Below are 18,772 nucleotides of genomic sequence, written 5' to 3'. Positions count from 1 at the left end.
CAGGCTGCACTATTTGAAAGAAAGGAAAATTTTTCTCAAGGTATGAGCCAGTAACGAACCCTGAGCTGAATCCAACCGGCTATGGCTGCACACAGACTACAGGGCGAGCTGGGCTCACACGGAGACCGTGCAGACAGCCGTAAACGGCGCTGCAAGGCCCAAAAAACCCCCTCTAGGTTATCCTATGTAGTGTTTTTCCACAATTTAGCTGGAGACGGGTGGAAAAACACTAATAGGAAATTTGAGAAAAAATGTGCAGCAGGCTGCACTATGAGCAAAAAAGGACAACTGTGTGAGGCAGTGTGAACCCCCCCTGAGCTGAATACAACCGGGTATATGGCTGCACACAGACTACAGAGTGAGCTGCACACACACACACACACAGAGACCTTGCAGAACGCTGTTAAAACAGCGCTGCAAGGCAAGAGCAAGGTGAACAGTGAAGAACACACAGCGTTTTGCGAAATTAGCCTTTGGAAAGGAAAATAAAGCAATTAGCTAGCTCAACTGGCCCTCAGTTAGAACACAGCGTCCTGTCCCTAACTGAAATCACAGCAGAGTGAGCGCAAAATGGCGGCAGCGTTTTTTATAGTGCAGAGTGACATCATTTCAGCAGCCAATCACAGTCTTGCCAGTACTTACATGCCCACCATGCTAAACAGGATGTGCCCACACTTCCAATCATTCCTCATTGGCTGCTGCGTTCAGTTTGAATTCTGAGAACTTCCGATTCCGGTATCCGATACGCGGGAAGTATCGGAATTCGGTATCGGAATTCCGATACCGCAAATATCGGCCGATACCCGATACTTGCGGTATCGGAATGCTCAACACTAAACATTACTAATGTGGGATACGTGAGGTACAGCTACAGTATTTTGTCTGCAGTATCTTTTCCTCATAGTTTGTAAGCTTGTGAACAGGGCTCTCACACCTCTTGGTATCTGTTTTAGTTTCAATATATTTATTTAAAGTTTTAAATACAACCAAAACTAGGCAAACTTCTGTACAGAAGAGAAATGTGCATCAATAAAAAGAAGGAGAAGTATAATAATTGTCCTGTACAAATAATCAGCCTTCGAGGGGACAAACAAAACGTACAAAGACCCATAGACAATACAGAGAGACAAAGGATAAATACATCAGGGAGGGGGGTATCTATTCAGTCATCAAACAAGCAATAATTTTAACATAACAGGAGAAATTGCCCAGATAGGTCAGAAACTAAAGGACTTGGTAGTCTGGTTAGCCATTAACAGAAACAATCTAAATGTAGCGAGCAGTAGATGGGTACCAAAAATACATGACATTGTAAATATATTATGGGGAAATCAATCCCACCAAGATGCCTTCGTCCCCAGACCCCCCAACCACATATGTTCACATCATGGGGAGATCTTGAGAACCTGGGTCAGTTGAGCGACAGAGTCGAGGTCAAGGTCAATCCAGGGGCCCCAAGTTCGGAAGAAAGTGTTCCAATCATCATTCCTGGTTGCTTGGATGCGTTCATGAAGTAGAATCGAGTTTATTCTGTCTTTAACTAGCGAAATGGAAAGCGACGTAGTTCTCCATCTAGCCGCAATGTGAATTTTCGTGGCCATACATATAATGGTCACAAGTTTATGTAGATTTCTGGAGAAGCCGGGATACTTTGCTCCCAGCAGGAAAACTGAAGGGTCCATGGAAATTGTTTTAGCATAGATCTGATCTATAATTAGCTTAACCTCTCGCCACAGGGTCTCGACAATAGGACAGCTCCACCATATGTGCAACATGTCATTTAAAGCATTACAACCTCTAAAGCAATTGTTAGGTACGTGTGGGTGGATGGCATGAAGTCTCGCTGGGACGTAGTATGCTCTGTGGAGGACTTTAATCGACGTTTCCGCTAACGAGGCCTGATGACTGCCCTTTGTTAGTGTATCACAAGACATGTGACATTTCTCTATAGGTAGTACCAGGCCTAAATCTTCCTCCCATTGTAGCATATATTTTAACTTCCCTTTAGTGCGAGGTGTATTAAGGGCAGAGTATACTAGGGAGATCAATCCCTTCCCCATGGGGTCATGCAGGCACCTATTCTCAAACCCAGATGCCATAAATGGGGTTCTATGTGGCATGATATGCTTGGCGAAGTGAAGAACTTGATTTATGCGGAGAGCTTCCCTAAATGGTGGTTCATGTTTCTGGATAAATTCTTGTCTAGTGAGTAGGACATTGAATGGGGAGCATAGGTGTTTCAGAATGGTGATATCTTTCAGGATCCACCAAGCGAAAAGAGAGGGCTCTAGGCCTGGTGGGAACATGGGATTACAAAATAGAGAGGTGAGTGGGGAGGATTCGGATTGTAAACCATACTTGAACCTTTCCTTCCTCCACAGTATTAAGGAGTGGGCAGAAAAAGGGGCAGTGTTGGTAATATTTTGCGGAAGTTTTCCGGTGGACCAGAGGAGACCCGGAAGGGAGTATGGTCTAAGGAGATAGGATTCTAAATGTACCCATCTAGGGCGTCTGTTGCCAGAGTTGACACTAGCTAGTTGGGCTATTTGGGCAGATTTATAGTATAACGTGAGGTTGGGTAGGGACAACCCGCCTATCTTTCTGTGCAAAAACATAACATTTTGTTTGATCCTTGGCCTCTTACCATTCCATATAAATTTTGCGATGAGCGTTTGTATATCTCGAAGATTTTTTGACGGTATTGTGATAGGGAGGGATCGAAAGAGATATAAAAATCTCGGAAGAGATATCATTTTAATAGCATGTAGTCTACCCAGCAAGGACAGATTCAGAGAAGACCATCTAGCCACATCAACCTGAATTTTTTTTAATTAAGGGGAGGTAATTCCATTTGTATAGGGTTGATTTGTGAGATGTCAAGTTAATCCCTAGATAGGTTAGAAAGTGATCTTTTTTGCTAAATCCGAACTGGGCTACCAGATTATCCTGGTCTTCCTTGGAGGTATTAACAAATAGTGCTTCCGACTTTTCGACGTTAATTTTAAGGCCAGATACTGTTTCGAACGTGCGGAGAAGAGAGAATAGGTTGGGGAGGGTGGAATAGGGGTTCGTTAGGGCCAAGAGGAGATCATCCGCGAAAAGGCTGACTTTATATTGATCCCCGAGATCGGCAGGGCCTAATATGTTAGAATTATTTCTTATAGAATGGGCCAAAGGTTCCATTGCTAGGGCAAATAACGTTGGCGATAATGGGCATCCCTGATGTGTACCTCGCTGTATGGTTATAGGGGAGGGTCTGGTAGTTGGGAGCTTAAGATATGCAGTTGGATTATCATAGATTAGTTGAAGACATGAGATCAATTTTTGAGGAAAGCCAAATTTAGTTAAAACCAAGAAAAGGTATGGCCAGGAGAGAGAATCAAAAGCTTTTTCAATGTCTAAGGCTAACATCATGAGTGGTTTGTGTGATTGATTTGCTGAGTGGATAATATTAAGGTTTCTCCTTATATTATCAGGACCTTGCCTCAGGGGTATGAAGCCCACCTGGTCTTGGTGTACTAATGAGCTTATTGAGTCTATCATTGATAATTGAAGTAAATATTTTGAGGTCGACATTTAGTAATGAAATGGGTCTATAGTTTTTGACTAGTAAGTGATCTCTCTTTGGCTTGGGAATGACCGTCACGTGGGCTGTATAGAATTCGGGGGGCATTTGGGAACCATTTAAAAGAGCATTGCAAAAGGTTTTAATGTGGGGTGTTAATAGATTGTTACATTTTTTATAATACATGGCAGTGAGTCCATCCGGGCCAGGGGCTTTTCCTGTTTTTAGTTTTTTGATCACTAAGTCTGTTTCTTCAGTTAGAATTTCTGATTGGAGCTGCTGGGATATTGTCTCTGAGATGTTGGGCAAGGATATATCCTGTAGTAATGCTTGTAGAAGGTGCGGGGGGGGGGGGGGTGTTTTGGGAGCGGAGTAGAGTTTCTGATAGAACTCGTAAAATGCTTTGTAAATGGTCTCTGGGTGGGCTGATACGTGTCCCGCGGGATCTCTAATAGAGGGTATAGCATTAATGAGTTGTTTTGATCGTAATTGGCGGGCAAGCATCCTGGAGGGTTTATTCGCCTGCTTGTAAAAAGTAGCTCGATTGGTATCTGTTTTGAACTATGTTTTGTTATGCTGTAATGCAGAGGCGTAGCTAGGGGTTCAGCTCAGGGGGGGGCGAAACTTCTCAGTGGGCCCCTAACCCCTGATTACAACTATGATGGTGCACTCTAATCGTGGGTATAGTAGAACGTCAGCAGATGTTCCTGCTGTAGGTAAAAAAAGATCTCCAAAAAGACCAACACTGATATTACCACCATACAGTGACCATATAATGGTGGATACCAGTCGTACAAAGCATACAAGTGATTACAGTACACTTGTAGATGGTGGCCTACAGCTGACGTTCTTTATGATTGAATCGTTCATTTTTCCCGTCTTTTCCATCTGGACCAGACCGACATGACTTCTTCCACCCAGGACTGCTGCAGAAATTACAACAAAGACACAGTTCACTTTTCACATTTTCAGCACTGTCCCCAATGGGACTATTCTCAACCTGCACAAACTCCTCATCCTTGTGTCACCCCAATACTGAGCCGCTGCCGTATGTGTCCCTATTACTGCACCTGCTGTGTGGTACAACAGCAATGTTCCTCATACTGATTCTCATAGTAATACCACCACTGTGCCCTTACATAGTAAAATGTCTCCTTTGTGCCCTCACAGTAGCCCCAAACTCTTTACAGGCCCCCACAGTAGCTCCCACACTGTATAATGGCCCCTGCATTATCATTCACCCTGTATAATGACTCCGTATCAGCTCCCATGCTATATAATGGTACCGGCAATAGCTCTCATGTTGTATAATGACCCCCGCAATAGCTCCCACTCCTTGGATTCTGTGGGCTGATACTTGCACAGCTCTGATATATATGACAAAGAGCTAAATAGAAGAAAATAGAAAGAGCTAGTAGGTGCATATAGAGTCCAGCATATGGGCATAGCTCCCTGAATGTATCCAGGTAACCCTAAAGGAATACTCTTGTCTGGAGAAGAACCAAAAGAGGGAAATAGAAAGGAAGGCAGCCAGAAGAAAGAAAGGGAGGTAGAATATTACCAATCTAAAGAAGTACACCCCCTGGTTCGTCTGTTCCTTTTCCCCTTCTCCCCCTTTGGGGGTTTTGCTGTCTAGACAGAGTATTTGTTCAGGGTCCTGCACCGATATATGATCTCCTATACGCACCTATTTGCTGTTTCTATTTTCTTCTGTCTTGCTATTTATCATATACTAGATGGTGGCCGGATTCTAACGCATCGGGTATTCTAGAATATGCATGTCCACGTAGTATATTGCACAGCTACGTAGTATATTGCCCAACCACATAGTATATTGCTCAGCCACGTAGTATATTGCCCAGACACGTAGTATATTGCCCAGCCACATAGTATATTGCCCAGTCACGTAGTATATTGCTCAGCCACGTAGTATATTGCCCAGCCACGTAGTATATTGTCCAGCCATGTAGTATATTGCCCAGCCACGTAGTATATTGCCCAGCCACGTAATATATTGCCCAGCCACGTAGTATATTGCCCAGCCACGTAGTATATTGCCCAGCCACGTAGTATATTTCCCAGCCACATAGTATATTTCCCAGCCACGTAATATATTGCCCAGTCACGTAGTATATTGCCCAGCCACGTAGTATATTGCCCAGCCACGTAGTATATTTCCCAGTCACGTATTGCCCAGCCACATAGTATGTAGCACAGCCCACGTAGTACGGTATATTGCCCAGTCACGTAGTATATTGCCCAGCCACATAGTATATAGCAGAGCCACGTAGTATATTGCCCAGTCATGTAGTATATTGCCCAGCCACGTAGTATATTGCCCAGGCACGTAGTATATTGCCCAGCCACGTAATATATTGCCCAGCCACGTAATATATTGCCCAGCCACGTAGTATATTGCCCAGCCACGTAGTATATTTCCCAGCCACGTAGTATATTGCCCAGCCACATAGTATATTGCTCAGCCACGTAGTATATTGCCCAGACACGTAGTATATTGCCCAGCCACATAGTATATTGCCCAGTCACGTAGTATATTGCTCAGCCACGTAGTATATTGCCCAGCCACGTAGTATATTGTCCAGCCATGTAGTATATTGCCCAGCCACGTAGTATATTGCCCAGCCACGTAATATATTGCCCAGCCACGTAGTATATTGCCCAGCCACGTAGTATATTGCCCAGCCACGTAGTATATTTCCCAGCCACATAGTATATTTCCCAGCCACGTAATATATTGCCCAGTCACGTAGTATATTGCCCAGCCACGTAGTATATTGCCCAGCCACGTAGTATATTTCCCAGTCACGTATTGCCCAGCCACATAGTATGTAGCACAGCCCACGTAGTACGGTATATTGCCCAGTCACGTAGTATATTGCCCAGCCACATAGTATATAGCAGAGCCACGTAGTATATTGCCCAGTCATGTAGTATATTGCCCAGCCACGTAGTATATTGCCCAGGCACGTAGTATATTGCCCAGCCACGTAATATATTGCCCAGCCACGTAATATATTGCCCAGCCACGTAGTATATTGCCCAGCCACGTAGTATATTTCCCAGCCACGTAGTATATTGCCCAGCCACATAATATATTGCCCAGTCACGTAGTATATTGCCCAGCCACGTAGTATATTGCCCAGCCACGTAGTATATTGCCCAGCCACGTAGTATATTTCCCAGTCACGTATTGCCCAGCCACATAGTAAGTAGCACAGCCCACGTAGTACGGTATATTGCCCAGTCACATAGTATATTGCCCAGCCACATAGTATATAGCAGAGCCACATAGTATATTGCCCAGTCATGTAGTATATTGGCCAGCACAGAGCCACGTAGTATAGAGACTTAAAAAAATAAACATATACTCACCTATAGCCCGTTGAAGTCCTGCTATACTTACCCTCCGCCGCCTTTCCCGCTCCTCACCACGCTCCTGGGATCTCTCCATTGCAAGCGACAGCTTGCAGTCCCGTCCCAGGGCTGGTGAGAGCAGGACCTATGATGACGTCGCGGTCACATGACCCTCACATCACGGCAGATCTTTGTCGCACACCAGCCCTGGGACAGACCCGGAAGCTGCCGATTGAAATGGAGCGGTCCCGGGAACGTGGCGAGGAGCAGGAAAGGCGGCGGAGGGTGAGTATAGCAGGTTTTTTGTTTTTTATTATTTTTAACATGACATATTTTTACTATTGATGCTACATAGGCAGCATCAATCTATATATATAATTGTCTAAGGGTTTTTCCGTCTGTCTGTCTGTCTTTCTGTCTGTCTGTCCTGGAAATCCCGCGTCTCTGATTGGTCGAGGCCGCCAGGCATCGACCAATCAGCGACGGGCACAGTATCGACGTAGAAACCCCGCGTCTCTGATTGGTCGAGGCCGCCAGGCCTCGACCAATCAGCAACGGGCACAGTGACCATGATGTCATAATGGTTGCCATGGCGACGATGATGTCATAAAGGTTGCCTCGGCCAATCAGCAACGGGCACAGCGACGATGATGTCATAATGGTTGCCATGGCGACGATGATGTCATAATGGTTGCCTCGACCAATCAGCGACGGGCACAGTCTGCCGCGAATTCTGGAATCATCATTGTCCATATACTACGGGGACATGCATAATCTAGAACACCCGATGCGTTAGAATCGGGCCACAATCTAGTAGTAAATAGTTGGGGACACACAGGGTTAATGGCAGCGGTAACGGAGTGCGTTACACCGCGGGCCGTTACCGCTGCCATTAACCCTGTGTGAGCGGTGAGTGGAGGGGATTACGGAGCGGGCGCCGGGCAGTGAGTGCAGGGGAGTAGGGGAGGGACTAATCGGACTGTGGCCGTCGCTGATTGGTCGTGGCAGCCATGACAGGCAGCTGCCGAGACCAATCAGCGAACGAATAACCGTGACAGAAGGACAGACAGACAGACGGAAGTGACCCTTTGACAATTATGTATATAGATATTCAGCCTCAACTTTTTTATTTTTAATACAAGGTTTCATAATGGGGTTTTCATGTTTACTACCTTGGATTTACTGATATGAGATCATGCAGACACTGTACTGATTGGATCCTGACCTTGGCTATAGGATGGATGGATAGATATCCTATAGCCGGTGTCAGGGTCCTATCAGACCAGTGTTTGTGTGATCTCATATCAGTAAATGCAGTGTGTATATATATACTGACAAGACAGGTCAGCAATGTGCACTTATAGATTTGACCCCGGCTGCAGGACCCACACAGAGAAGGATATGACACACACACACACACATTCTCACACACACACACACACACACTTAAGGCCCCGTCACACATAGCGACGCTTAAGCGATCCCGACAACGATACGACCTGTCAGGGATCGTTGCTGCGTCGCTATGTGGTCACTGGTGAGATGTCACACAGTGCGATCTCCCCAACGATGCAGCAGCGATGCGTCGAACTGTAGCGACCTGTAGCGACCTGTAGAACGATGCTATTTCATGATGATTCAATGGGACGTCCTGTCAACGAGGTCGTTGGTAAGGTGTCAAACACAGCGATGTGTGCTACCCAGCGGGACCTCAACGATCAAAAAACGGTCCAGGCCATTCCGACACGACCAGCGATCTCACAGCAGAGGCCTGGTCGCTGCTACGTGTCACACATAGTGAGATCGCTACTGAGGTCGCTGTTGCGTCACAAAACTTGTGACTCAGCAGCGATCTCGCTAGCGATCTCGCTATGTGAGACGGGGGCTTTACACTCACACTCTACAGTGCCTCAGATATAAACTGCAGATATACAGCACAAGGCAGGGTCTTATCAGGAGGGGAGCCGTGTCCTGCCACATCCTCACTGCACGGTGCAGACATCTCCGGCCACTACCTGCAGAAATCTGTACTGTTACTTACAGCACCACTGTCCTGTGACTGTCTGTCTTGTTCTTCTCTGGACACTCACAGAAGCCGTGCCCTGGTCCTCCTCCTGACTTCTCTGCAGCAGAGCAGACACGCTCACACAGCGTGCAATGTGGGCGTGACTGCTGTATGCTGGAGCCAGCAGACAGTTACAGTGCCGGCACCTATCCTCCCTCGTGCATGAGTTCCTCTGGCTCTCCCCGGTCACTGCCCGCGGTAGTGCAGGGAGATCGTGTCTCCCTGCTCTACAAAGGAGCATGGAGATTAACTATATCAGCGGGCTGTGCATGCTGATATAATTAAGTGTAGTGTAGCTCCAGGTGGGCCCCTGTTAGCGGTGGGCCCGGGGCGGCAGCACCCTCTGCCCCCCTGGTAGCTACGCTACTGCTGTAATGTTTATTGTTTGTACAAATCCCCTCTATAATTGTAAAGGGCTGCGGAATGTGTTGGCGCTATATTGATAAAATTATTGTTATTATTATTATCTGCAGTAATAGTACCACAGTTGCTCTGACATTTTTATTTGTTTTGATGATCTATAGATCACACAGGACTGTCATAGTACAAGATTGCCTGGTGCAGGCTTGTACTACGGAGGACAGAGAATGAACTTCAATCCAATATTGCAGCCAGCATGCAGCCAGTGGGTAAGGAAAGGGTGAATCAAACACCCGAAAACCCCGCCTCCATGGCTGAAGATTGTTCCCTCCAAATTCAGGTGACAGAGTCCCTTTAATTGCTACTGCAGTTACTTGGAGATGTTGTTGGGTACTGCAATCTGGGAAGTGCAGTGGTAGGATTGAGCTAAAGGAATTGCTAAGTATTTTTTTATAGTCTCAGAAAACCTTTCTCATATATAAGAATAGTCATCTAATTAACATGTGAATACATAACCTTTGCATTAGGCATTCATGTGCTAATGAATTAGGCTGCAACTCATAAACTATTCTCAGCAATATACGAATATTATATATTTAAATCACTAAATAAAGACACATGATAACAATGATCCATCAAACAGCAGCTTTCTAAAGTTTCCAGCTAACAATGAGATTTTTGTTATGCACATTATGTAAAGAAAAGTGTAAAAAAAAATTTAATGTCTGCAATTTTCTGCAAATTTTTTTACGTTAAGCTGAGATAATTTTAATTTTTTTCAATTATGTAATGTTGGCGTTCACAATGTGAATAGTGTAAAGATGATGCTATATATATACTGTAAATGCATATATTTATATTTACAGTATATACTGTATATATTCTGTATATATAATGTACAAACGCAAAGTGTCAAGTTTACACAGCTCATTATATTGCATAGTAATTAATAGACAAAACAAAAAGGGAAGCAATAATTTCATCGATTTGAAAGCTAAAAAGTAATTAAATCATATAAGAATTAGCTACTAAACCTTGATTTGTACGAAACTCATATAAAGCGCAGCGATGCTTTTGTTCTTAGAAGTGAATAAAATTACTTTTAAACTTTTAACATAAAAAAGAAATCATGGAAACTATTGTTTAGAGATAACTAGAACAACGTAATACAATTTTATTTCATCAGACTAACTAAAGACAATTAAATAGGTGAAATTCAATCAACTTATATCATTCTAAAACCCAATGGCCCTTTTTTGCCAAGCATTTTCACCAGAACTCTGGTGTAAAACTGCTTGAAATGTTTCAAAATGTATGCTGAAATGTTGAACAATGTATGCGCTACTCATAATTTTTTAAAGATGTTGTGATTTATTTTTGACACAGGCATCTCTGCAAACATTTGAAAAAGTAGATGGAACTTAGCTAGCAGGAGCCGTAGCTGAGCATGACAGACAAATTCATCATAATTTACGCCACAAAAGTGGTGTGAATTACAACAAATATGTACACCAGTCTCTTACTGGAGAACATATCTTAATAGGTTAGCCACTAATTTTAAGGACCAAGCAATCAAACAGGGGTAGATCTGCAGTACCTGCTCGTAGTCATCATAGAAATTACAGAGATGCCTCCAAGAACTTTGGGCCGGCTCCGGTTACGGCTGATTGAAGTGGCTGTCATACTCCCACCTATCAGATAATGATGGTATATCCTTTAGATAAAAAAGGAGTAGTCAACGTTGTTAAATTGGTGCACAGTCAGACAAAAGATGGACCATTAAAGGGAACCTGTCACCCCCCCCCCCCAGGCGTTTGAAACTAAAAGAGCCACCTTGTGCAGCAGTAATGCTGCATTCTGACAAAGTGACTCTTTTAGTTATTGGTTCTGTAACTGCAGAAATAATAGTTATTGGTTCTGTAACTGCAGAAATAATCTATTTTGTAATTTGTCCTAAATACCTTTCTTCAGTCCTGGAGGCAGGTCTTTCCCCCCTTGCTGCAGATGCCACCCAGCCGTCACTCAAGTCTTCTTGGCGCCCGGGCGCCACCTCCTCAGCGCTGTTTTTAAATCAGCAGGCGCCTGCACTCTTTTGTCATGCCTTGGGCAGGCACAGTGAGCGCTGCCCGTCCTCTGTCCTCATATGCAGTCTAGCTGACTGCGCCTGTGCGGCCGCCCTGCCTGTGAATCCCAGCCCCGCAGTGTGAATAAATCAGAAGACACTGCAGGGCTGGGATTCACAAGCAGGGCGGCCGCCCCAGGCATGACAAAAGAGCGCAGGCGCCGGCTGATTTCAAAACAGCACTGAGGAGGCGGCGCCCGGCACCGAGAAGACTTGAGTGACGGCTGTGTGGCGTGTGCAGCAGGGGGGGAAAGGCCTGCCTCCAGGACTGAAAAAAGGTATTTAGGACAAATTACAAAACAGATTATTTCTGCATTTACAGCACCAATAACTAAAAGTGCCACCTTGTCAGAATGCAGCATTACTGCTGCACAAGGTGGCTCTTTTAGTTTCAAACACTTGGGGGGGGTGACAGGTTCCCTTTAAGGTCTTATTCAGACAACCATGTTGCACATAATTCTTGTATCCATCTTTTGCAAAGATAGAACGGGTATCCATTATAATCTATGGTGCTATTCACATTCCTGTGTTTTTTCATGAACCGTGTGTCCATGCAAAACTCATGGAGATATGCCATTTTTTTTCTGGTATCATGTATAAAAAGGGCCAATACAAGTTTATGGGTCCATGAAAAACACAGACGGCACATACGGATGACATGACAAGCGGCATCAATGCATTTCAGGCGCTTGCACACCCTTAATCATGATTTTCATGATTTTTTTTTACTTAACCCCTTCGTGATCAGGTTATTTTCCCCTTTTTTGTTTTGTTTTTTCCTCCCTTTGTCCAAGAGCCATAACTTTCTTATTTTTTCATCCACATAGCCATATGAGGGCTTGATTTTTTTTGCAGGATGAGTTGTACTTTTGAATGACACCATTCATTTCATCATGTGATGCACAGGAAAGAGGGAAACTAATTCCAAGTGCATTGAAATTGCAAATAAAAGTGCAATATCATAATTTTTTTAAATTATTTATCATGTTTAATATAAGGTAAAATTGACCGGGCAATATGATTCTCCACATCAGTACAATTATACAGATACTAAATATCTATAGTTTTTTTTAAGTGGTGAAAAAAAATTGGTAAATTTGTAAAAAGAAAATTCTGCATTTTGTCGCCATTTTCCGACACAGTAACAGTTTAAATTTTCCGGATAAGGAAATGTGAGAGGACTTATTTTTGTGCTTTGAGCTGAAGTTTTTACAGATGTCAGTTTGGGGTAGATACAATGTTTTGATTTCCTCTTACTGCATTTTATTGCAATGGCCAAAAAAAACGTAATTCTGGTGTTTCAATTTTTTTCTCGTTACACTGTTTACAAATTGAATTTGTTTTCTGAACTCGGCGATAGCATATATGTGTATTTTTTGTTTGCAATAGAGAAAAAGGTGGTTAGTTTGAACTTTTGTATTTCTTTTTCATATTTTTAAAAACATTTTTTTTACACTTTTCACTGAACTTGTTAGTCCCCTTAGAGGACTTGAAGCGTCGATCATCCGATCGCTTGTGCTAAACATCAGTACTGATATGTAAAGCTCTGCTCCACCCGTGGCTGTTGGAGGCAGATGATGACTGAATAAATCAAGTGAGCTCACATCAAAGGAAGGAACATGACATAGGAATTATCTGTACATCATATGTCGTGAAGGGGTTAAAGGCATGCATTTTGGGCTAAAAATCATTTTTGCAGTTGGGTTTCATTACAAATTTTGCACTGTTTTGCTTTGAAAGACACTTCACTTTCCTGCATATTCAATTATAATGTAGCCTGCGGCCATAAATTAACTGAGAGGAGCTCAGAAAGACAAATAAAAAAGAGTTAAAATCCTTCCTACTAGACTGTTAGAAAAGCTCACTGATGGACTCTCAGTTAGAGAGCGGCCACTGTCTGTTGTTAGTGCAGCTTTCCTCACACACTGACCAACACTTCTGACCATACAAGCTGGTGAAGGAGCATGTTACCAGACCTGTCCATCAGCCTTCTCCAATTGCGTAACACCTCACATGAGAAAGCTGCTTTTCTATTGGAGCAGGCTGATGGACAGGCCTGGTCACATGCTCCTCCACAAGCGCCCATTGTATGGACAGAAGTGCTGGGCAAAGCTGCACTAACAAAAGGCAGTAGCCACTCTCTATTGGAGCATCCATCAGTGAGCTCGCTCTGACAGTCCAGCAGGAGAGTGTGTCCCACCTATCTGTCTATTTCTGAGCTCCTCTCAGCTGAGTTATGGCCACAGACCACATTACAATTGAACGTGCAGAGAAACCTAGAACTTGTAAAAGACAAATGGTGCAAAATTTGTAACAATACCCAATGGTAAAGAGATTTTTAGCTTAAAATACATGCATTTAATTAAAAAAAATTCATAACTCCAATTTGTCCAACCCCTTTAAGGCACAACAAATATATTTTACAGATGAACATTTGCTCAAGGTAGAAATAATATTAAAATATTCAATACTTTCAATATTGGCAGGAGTTTAGGGTCTCTGCTACCAATGTTTTTTGAGTATTCTCCCTATTTAAATGTCCCCTACCTTCCCAGTATCTCCACTTCCTTCCCTCGCCCCCTCAATCAACTAGACACTCCTCTGACATTGAACGCTCTCCATTTTGGCAGACTGATTTGCACAAAATTCTATCAGCTGCCCAATTCTATTACGTCTATGGGGTATTAGCGGTGTAGTGTAAAGTAGCAAATAATGCAACCTCCTTACACTGGCATTCAGCAACTCTCTTCTCTCAAGTCCAAAAAAAACGGCTATTGAGAATATTGAACCATGACCTCCAAATTTGCAAATTCTATTGGCAAATATTTACAAATGCTAAAAACAATTCAGTTGCGCTTAGCGTGCTAGACACAGGGTGGACAAAAATTTTTTTAAAAATCTACATTTCAAAAGATTATTATCATATTAACCTGCAAAAGGCTTTTCTTCCTTTAGTTACTGCAAGATGACATTTTTTTGGATCATAAAAAAGATCTGCAATAAAATAATCATTATAGATTACCTTCACAATGCGGTAGTGATGTCTGAATAAACTATAGCCTCCCTGCCCATATGCCATTCAGCTCCCTCTTTCTTTTTGTTTACACTGGAAATACAATGGAAACTATAGTGCTTCCAATACATCATTTATAAGTGTATTCTACCTCTGAATGTACAGACAGAACTGGCTGTGTGAATAAGCTCTGTGAATATTGCCAAGACACTGTGCTTTGTTCAGCATTATTCTTCACAATAGATATCACACTTTGGAAGTAATTTTAAAAAGGGAATCAAAATAGTGGTACTTTTAGCCTTTGTTTCTTTTATACCACACTGCATTCTCTGTCTCTTATTCAAACTGCTTCTATTATACTGACAAATTAAATAAACCACTCCATTGGTAAAGAGGCTGGGGCAGGCAGAGCTCTACTACACAGTAGCACTGGGAAGTTCCAATAAACATTATGCAGTTTATTCTACCAAGTTTAGGTAATTTTTTTTCTTGTGTGGGCAAAGTCAGTGATTTTTTTTTTATACTTTATATATTTGGATTGATTTGATGGCAATTGACTTTGGAATCAGCGGAGTAATATTGTACGACAATCAAGGCAATTGATTTCTCCTTCGCGAGTCTACAGTGCACTTAGATCCTTGGAAAGTTTTGACTTCTACATTGGGGCCTCTGGGAGACGCACGGGCTGGTAAGTCGCACAACTCATTGGCACAAATTGTATTTTCTAAACACTAGAGTCTAACATCAGTGTGTTTGAGAACTAAAGCAAGGGAGGAGATTGCTGCTTCCATTCTTGAATCCGATGAAGTGATTAGTTACTTATTCTTTCTGTTCCTGGTTGACACTGCATTAACATTACACAGGATTTAGATGTCTGCTTGCTTCAGACTGTAGGAAAAAAATACAACTTTTAAGGTAATTGCTCTAGATGTGCGAAGGATCATGTGTTTTCTGGATTACTACAACATTACCTACAATGTTAGTTACTAGTGATGTCCTATTTTCCTTGGTTTAAAGCAATTTAATCTACTATATAATGAAATTGATGTATTCCTCTTAAATTGTTCATTATTTTCTAATTTTTGGATGTGCACTTAGACCGTTTTGTTAGCTTTATCTAAAAGAAAGCTAAATGAAATGTTACAAATTAAATAAAAATAAATACTTTTCAGAAATGCGTGACTGCGACAAGGCCATATCGGCATGAAATGCAGCCTTCATGTTATAGCGCCTAAACTTTACAAAGTTTATAAATTATGGAATGGTAACCTTATAAAGCCACCTTCCTATGCTTTTAAAGAAATGCTGATCATTTTGTCGAAATCTAAGGCAAGTTGTTTTTCTTAGAAAATGTTAGAAACTGTTAGATTTCCTTCTGAGAACCGAACTACTGTAAATGCCAAAAGCAGAAGAAGCTTTGAAGACTTTACACCACCAACCAAGCTGACCTCATTTAAAATGCAAGGAGCCGAGTGTATAAAATGAGTAACACTTCTGCTCCAGCAGAGATGCCCCTCAGCTTCTACGTGACAGATCACGGCAGGCTAAGGGAAATATTGAGCCTGAGTAGTTTGGATCTAGCAATCAGGGTTCATCTTTTATTACTAAAGGGACTTTTTATATTGTCTGCTACATCACTATTTTTTAATTTGTCTCAAGGGAGCTTTGACTGTTCCATTATTATTAATATCATCCCCTACTACATATTTCATACAGGTGTGTGTTTGCATTTTTGTGTGTTACAGATTTTTAGAGAAAAAAAAGACAAATAATTCATAAATATATATATTTATTAAGAAGATGGGTAGATAGACAGACGGATTGACGGATAGATATACATTATATAGATTAATAGCCTAAAAGATAAATAGAGTGATAGCTACATTCATACATACAAGGATACAAAGATAGATGGAGAGACTGTCCAATGTCAGGTCTTTCTAAAGCATACTATGCCTGTGGGGTCCTCAGAAAAGAATTGGGCTCTATGAATGCCGCTGAAGGTCAGGGTTACCTACTGTGACATGACTTTTAAGCTAAAGAGGGCTTTATTTCTGTTGTTACCATGTCAAGTCTAATTTGGTGTGCATTATGCTTGAGGGGAGTGTCTGGTCATGACAAGAGGGGGTTAAATGAGATTACAACCCTTAAGAGTTGTCAGCAGCCACTGAGTCTGGGTATGTTAAATTGCAATTTAATGGCCAGCTTTATCTACGTCCTATTGGCTTAAGTGTGATGTTTTCAACCATTTAATTGGTGTACATTTAGCAGAAGTTTGCGGAAGTATGGAAAGTTGAGCATGCTGTGGCTGCATCTCCATACATCAATAAAATAGGACACGTAGTTATGGCAATGATTTTAGGAACATTAGACAGAAAAACTGACCTAAAGACGAGTAAGGCCTGCAGATAGTAAAATGTAGCATATTTTGAACTATCAGTATTGCAAAGATTTGTTAAGATAAAAAAGTGTCCAAATGATATAGCAAAAAAACATGCTTCTGCTGCATAAGTTAATTTAACATGTTGTTTACATATGTAGAAGTAGCAAAATTACAATAATTGGTGATAGATAAATAATCATAATGTTTCCTATTTTGAAAAATCCAATTGAATTTTGAAATATTTTTTTATGTTTAATAATAATATTTATAAATATTTACGAATCACCTCCTACAATGGTTCTAATAATAAGTGCTACTCTTCTGTACACTATAAAGCTCACACTGAGTAGTGAATAATAACTGAGGACCTATGATAAGAAATACTTATACTTTGTTTTGTACTTTCAACTAAATCTAGCTTGATGCACAATATTAGCAAATGTTAAATATATTCTGTAAATTGCATTTTGAAAATGTGTATACTTTTGAAAACTTGGGCAGCATTATTAATTTATCTGTCAACCTCTATTATCACTATCATTGCAACATGCAAACAGTGATTTGACAGACCACTCAATAATGGGGAATACCGTCATTTTATTTCGCTTATTTGTTTTATTGCGTTAACTGTTGTGAATTCTGTTTTGGACCTCCCTCCTGTGGTCATGAATGGTACTTCGGCGAGTTCCGTCCATGGACTCCCTCTGGTGGCTGTGAGTGGAGCTGCTGGTTCTGAGGTTCCTTCCGCTGGTGACCTGGTTAATTCTTAGGCTGGCTGCTCTATTTAACTCCACCCAGATCGTTACTCCATGCCACCTGTCAATGTTCCAGTACTGGTTCAGTTCGCTCTTGGATCTTTCTGGTGACCTGTCTACTCCAGCAGAAGCTAAGTCCCTGCTGGTTTATTTTGTTGTTCTTGTTTTCTTGTCCAGCTTGCTTATATTATTCTGTCTGGCTAGCTGGAAGCTCTGGGAGGCAGAGGGGCACCCCCGCACCGTGAGTCGGTGCGGGTGTCTTTTTGCACACTCTGCATGGTCTTTTGTAGTTTTTTGTACTGACCGCAAAGTTACCTTTTCTATCCTCTGTCTGTTTCGGTAGTCTGGCCTCCCTTTGCTGAAACCTCTTTCATTCCTGTGTTTGTGACTTTCATCTTAACTCACAGTCAATATATGTAGGGGGCTGCCTTTTCCTTTGGGGAATTTCTCTGAGGCAAGGTAGGCTTTACTTTCTATCTCTAGTGGTAGCTAGCCCTTAGGCTGTGTCGAGGCGTCTAGGCCTGTTAGGTACGCTCCACGGCTATTTCTAGTGTGTGTGATAGGATTAGGGATTGCGGTCAGCAGAGTTCCCACTTCCCAGAGCTTGTCCTGTGAGTTTAACCATCAGGTCTTTCCAGGTGCTCCTAACCACCAGGTCCATAACAGTTAACCCTGCTGTTGTCTTCGGTCAAAAACGACCAACCTTGAACTTCAATATTCTTTAAAATATTCAAGATGCGGCTCTGAAACCCGTGGCCAACCTCTTCAGTCAAAAACGACCGACCTTAAACTTCAATATTCTTTAAAATATTCAAGATGCGGCTCTGAAACCCATGGCCGTCCGACCCATCCTCATTTAAGTCAATCAACCACAAGTTTCAGAACCGCATCTTGAACACCCCAAAAAATACCAAAGTTCAAAATCGGTCTCCCCAGACCGAAGACAACAGCAGTGTTAAGAAAAATGTTTCATCCTGTGCAAATGTCAGACAGGCCAGACCAGCAGTTTACCACATGGCCCGCTTCCCTTTTAACAGAGCCAACGACTCTCTACTGCAGGGGTGTCAAACTGCATTCCTCGAGGACCGCAAACCATGCGTGTTTTCAAGATTTCCTTAGCATTGCACAAGGTGC

This window comes from Ranitomeya imitator, chromosome 3 (assembly GCF_032444005.1).
Source record: "Ranitomeya imitator isolate aRanImi1 chromosome 3, aRanImi1.pri, whole genome shotgun sequence".
In the NCBI taxonomy this organism is placed as follows: domain Eukaryota; kingdom Metazoa; phylum Chordata; class Amphibia; order Anura; family Dendrobatidae; genus Ranitomeya; species Ranitomeya imitator.
The sequence above is the reverse complement of the archived record's forward strand: the minus strand, read 5'-3'. Positions refer to the sequence as shown.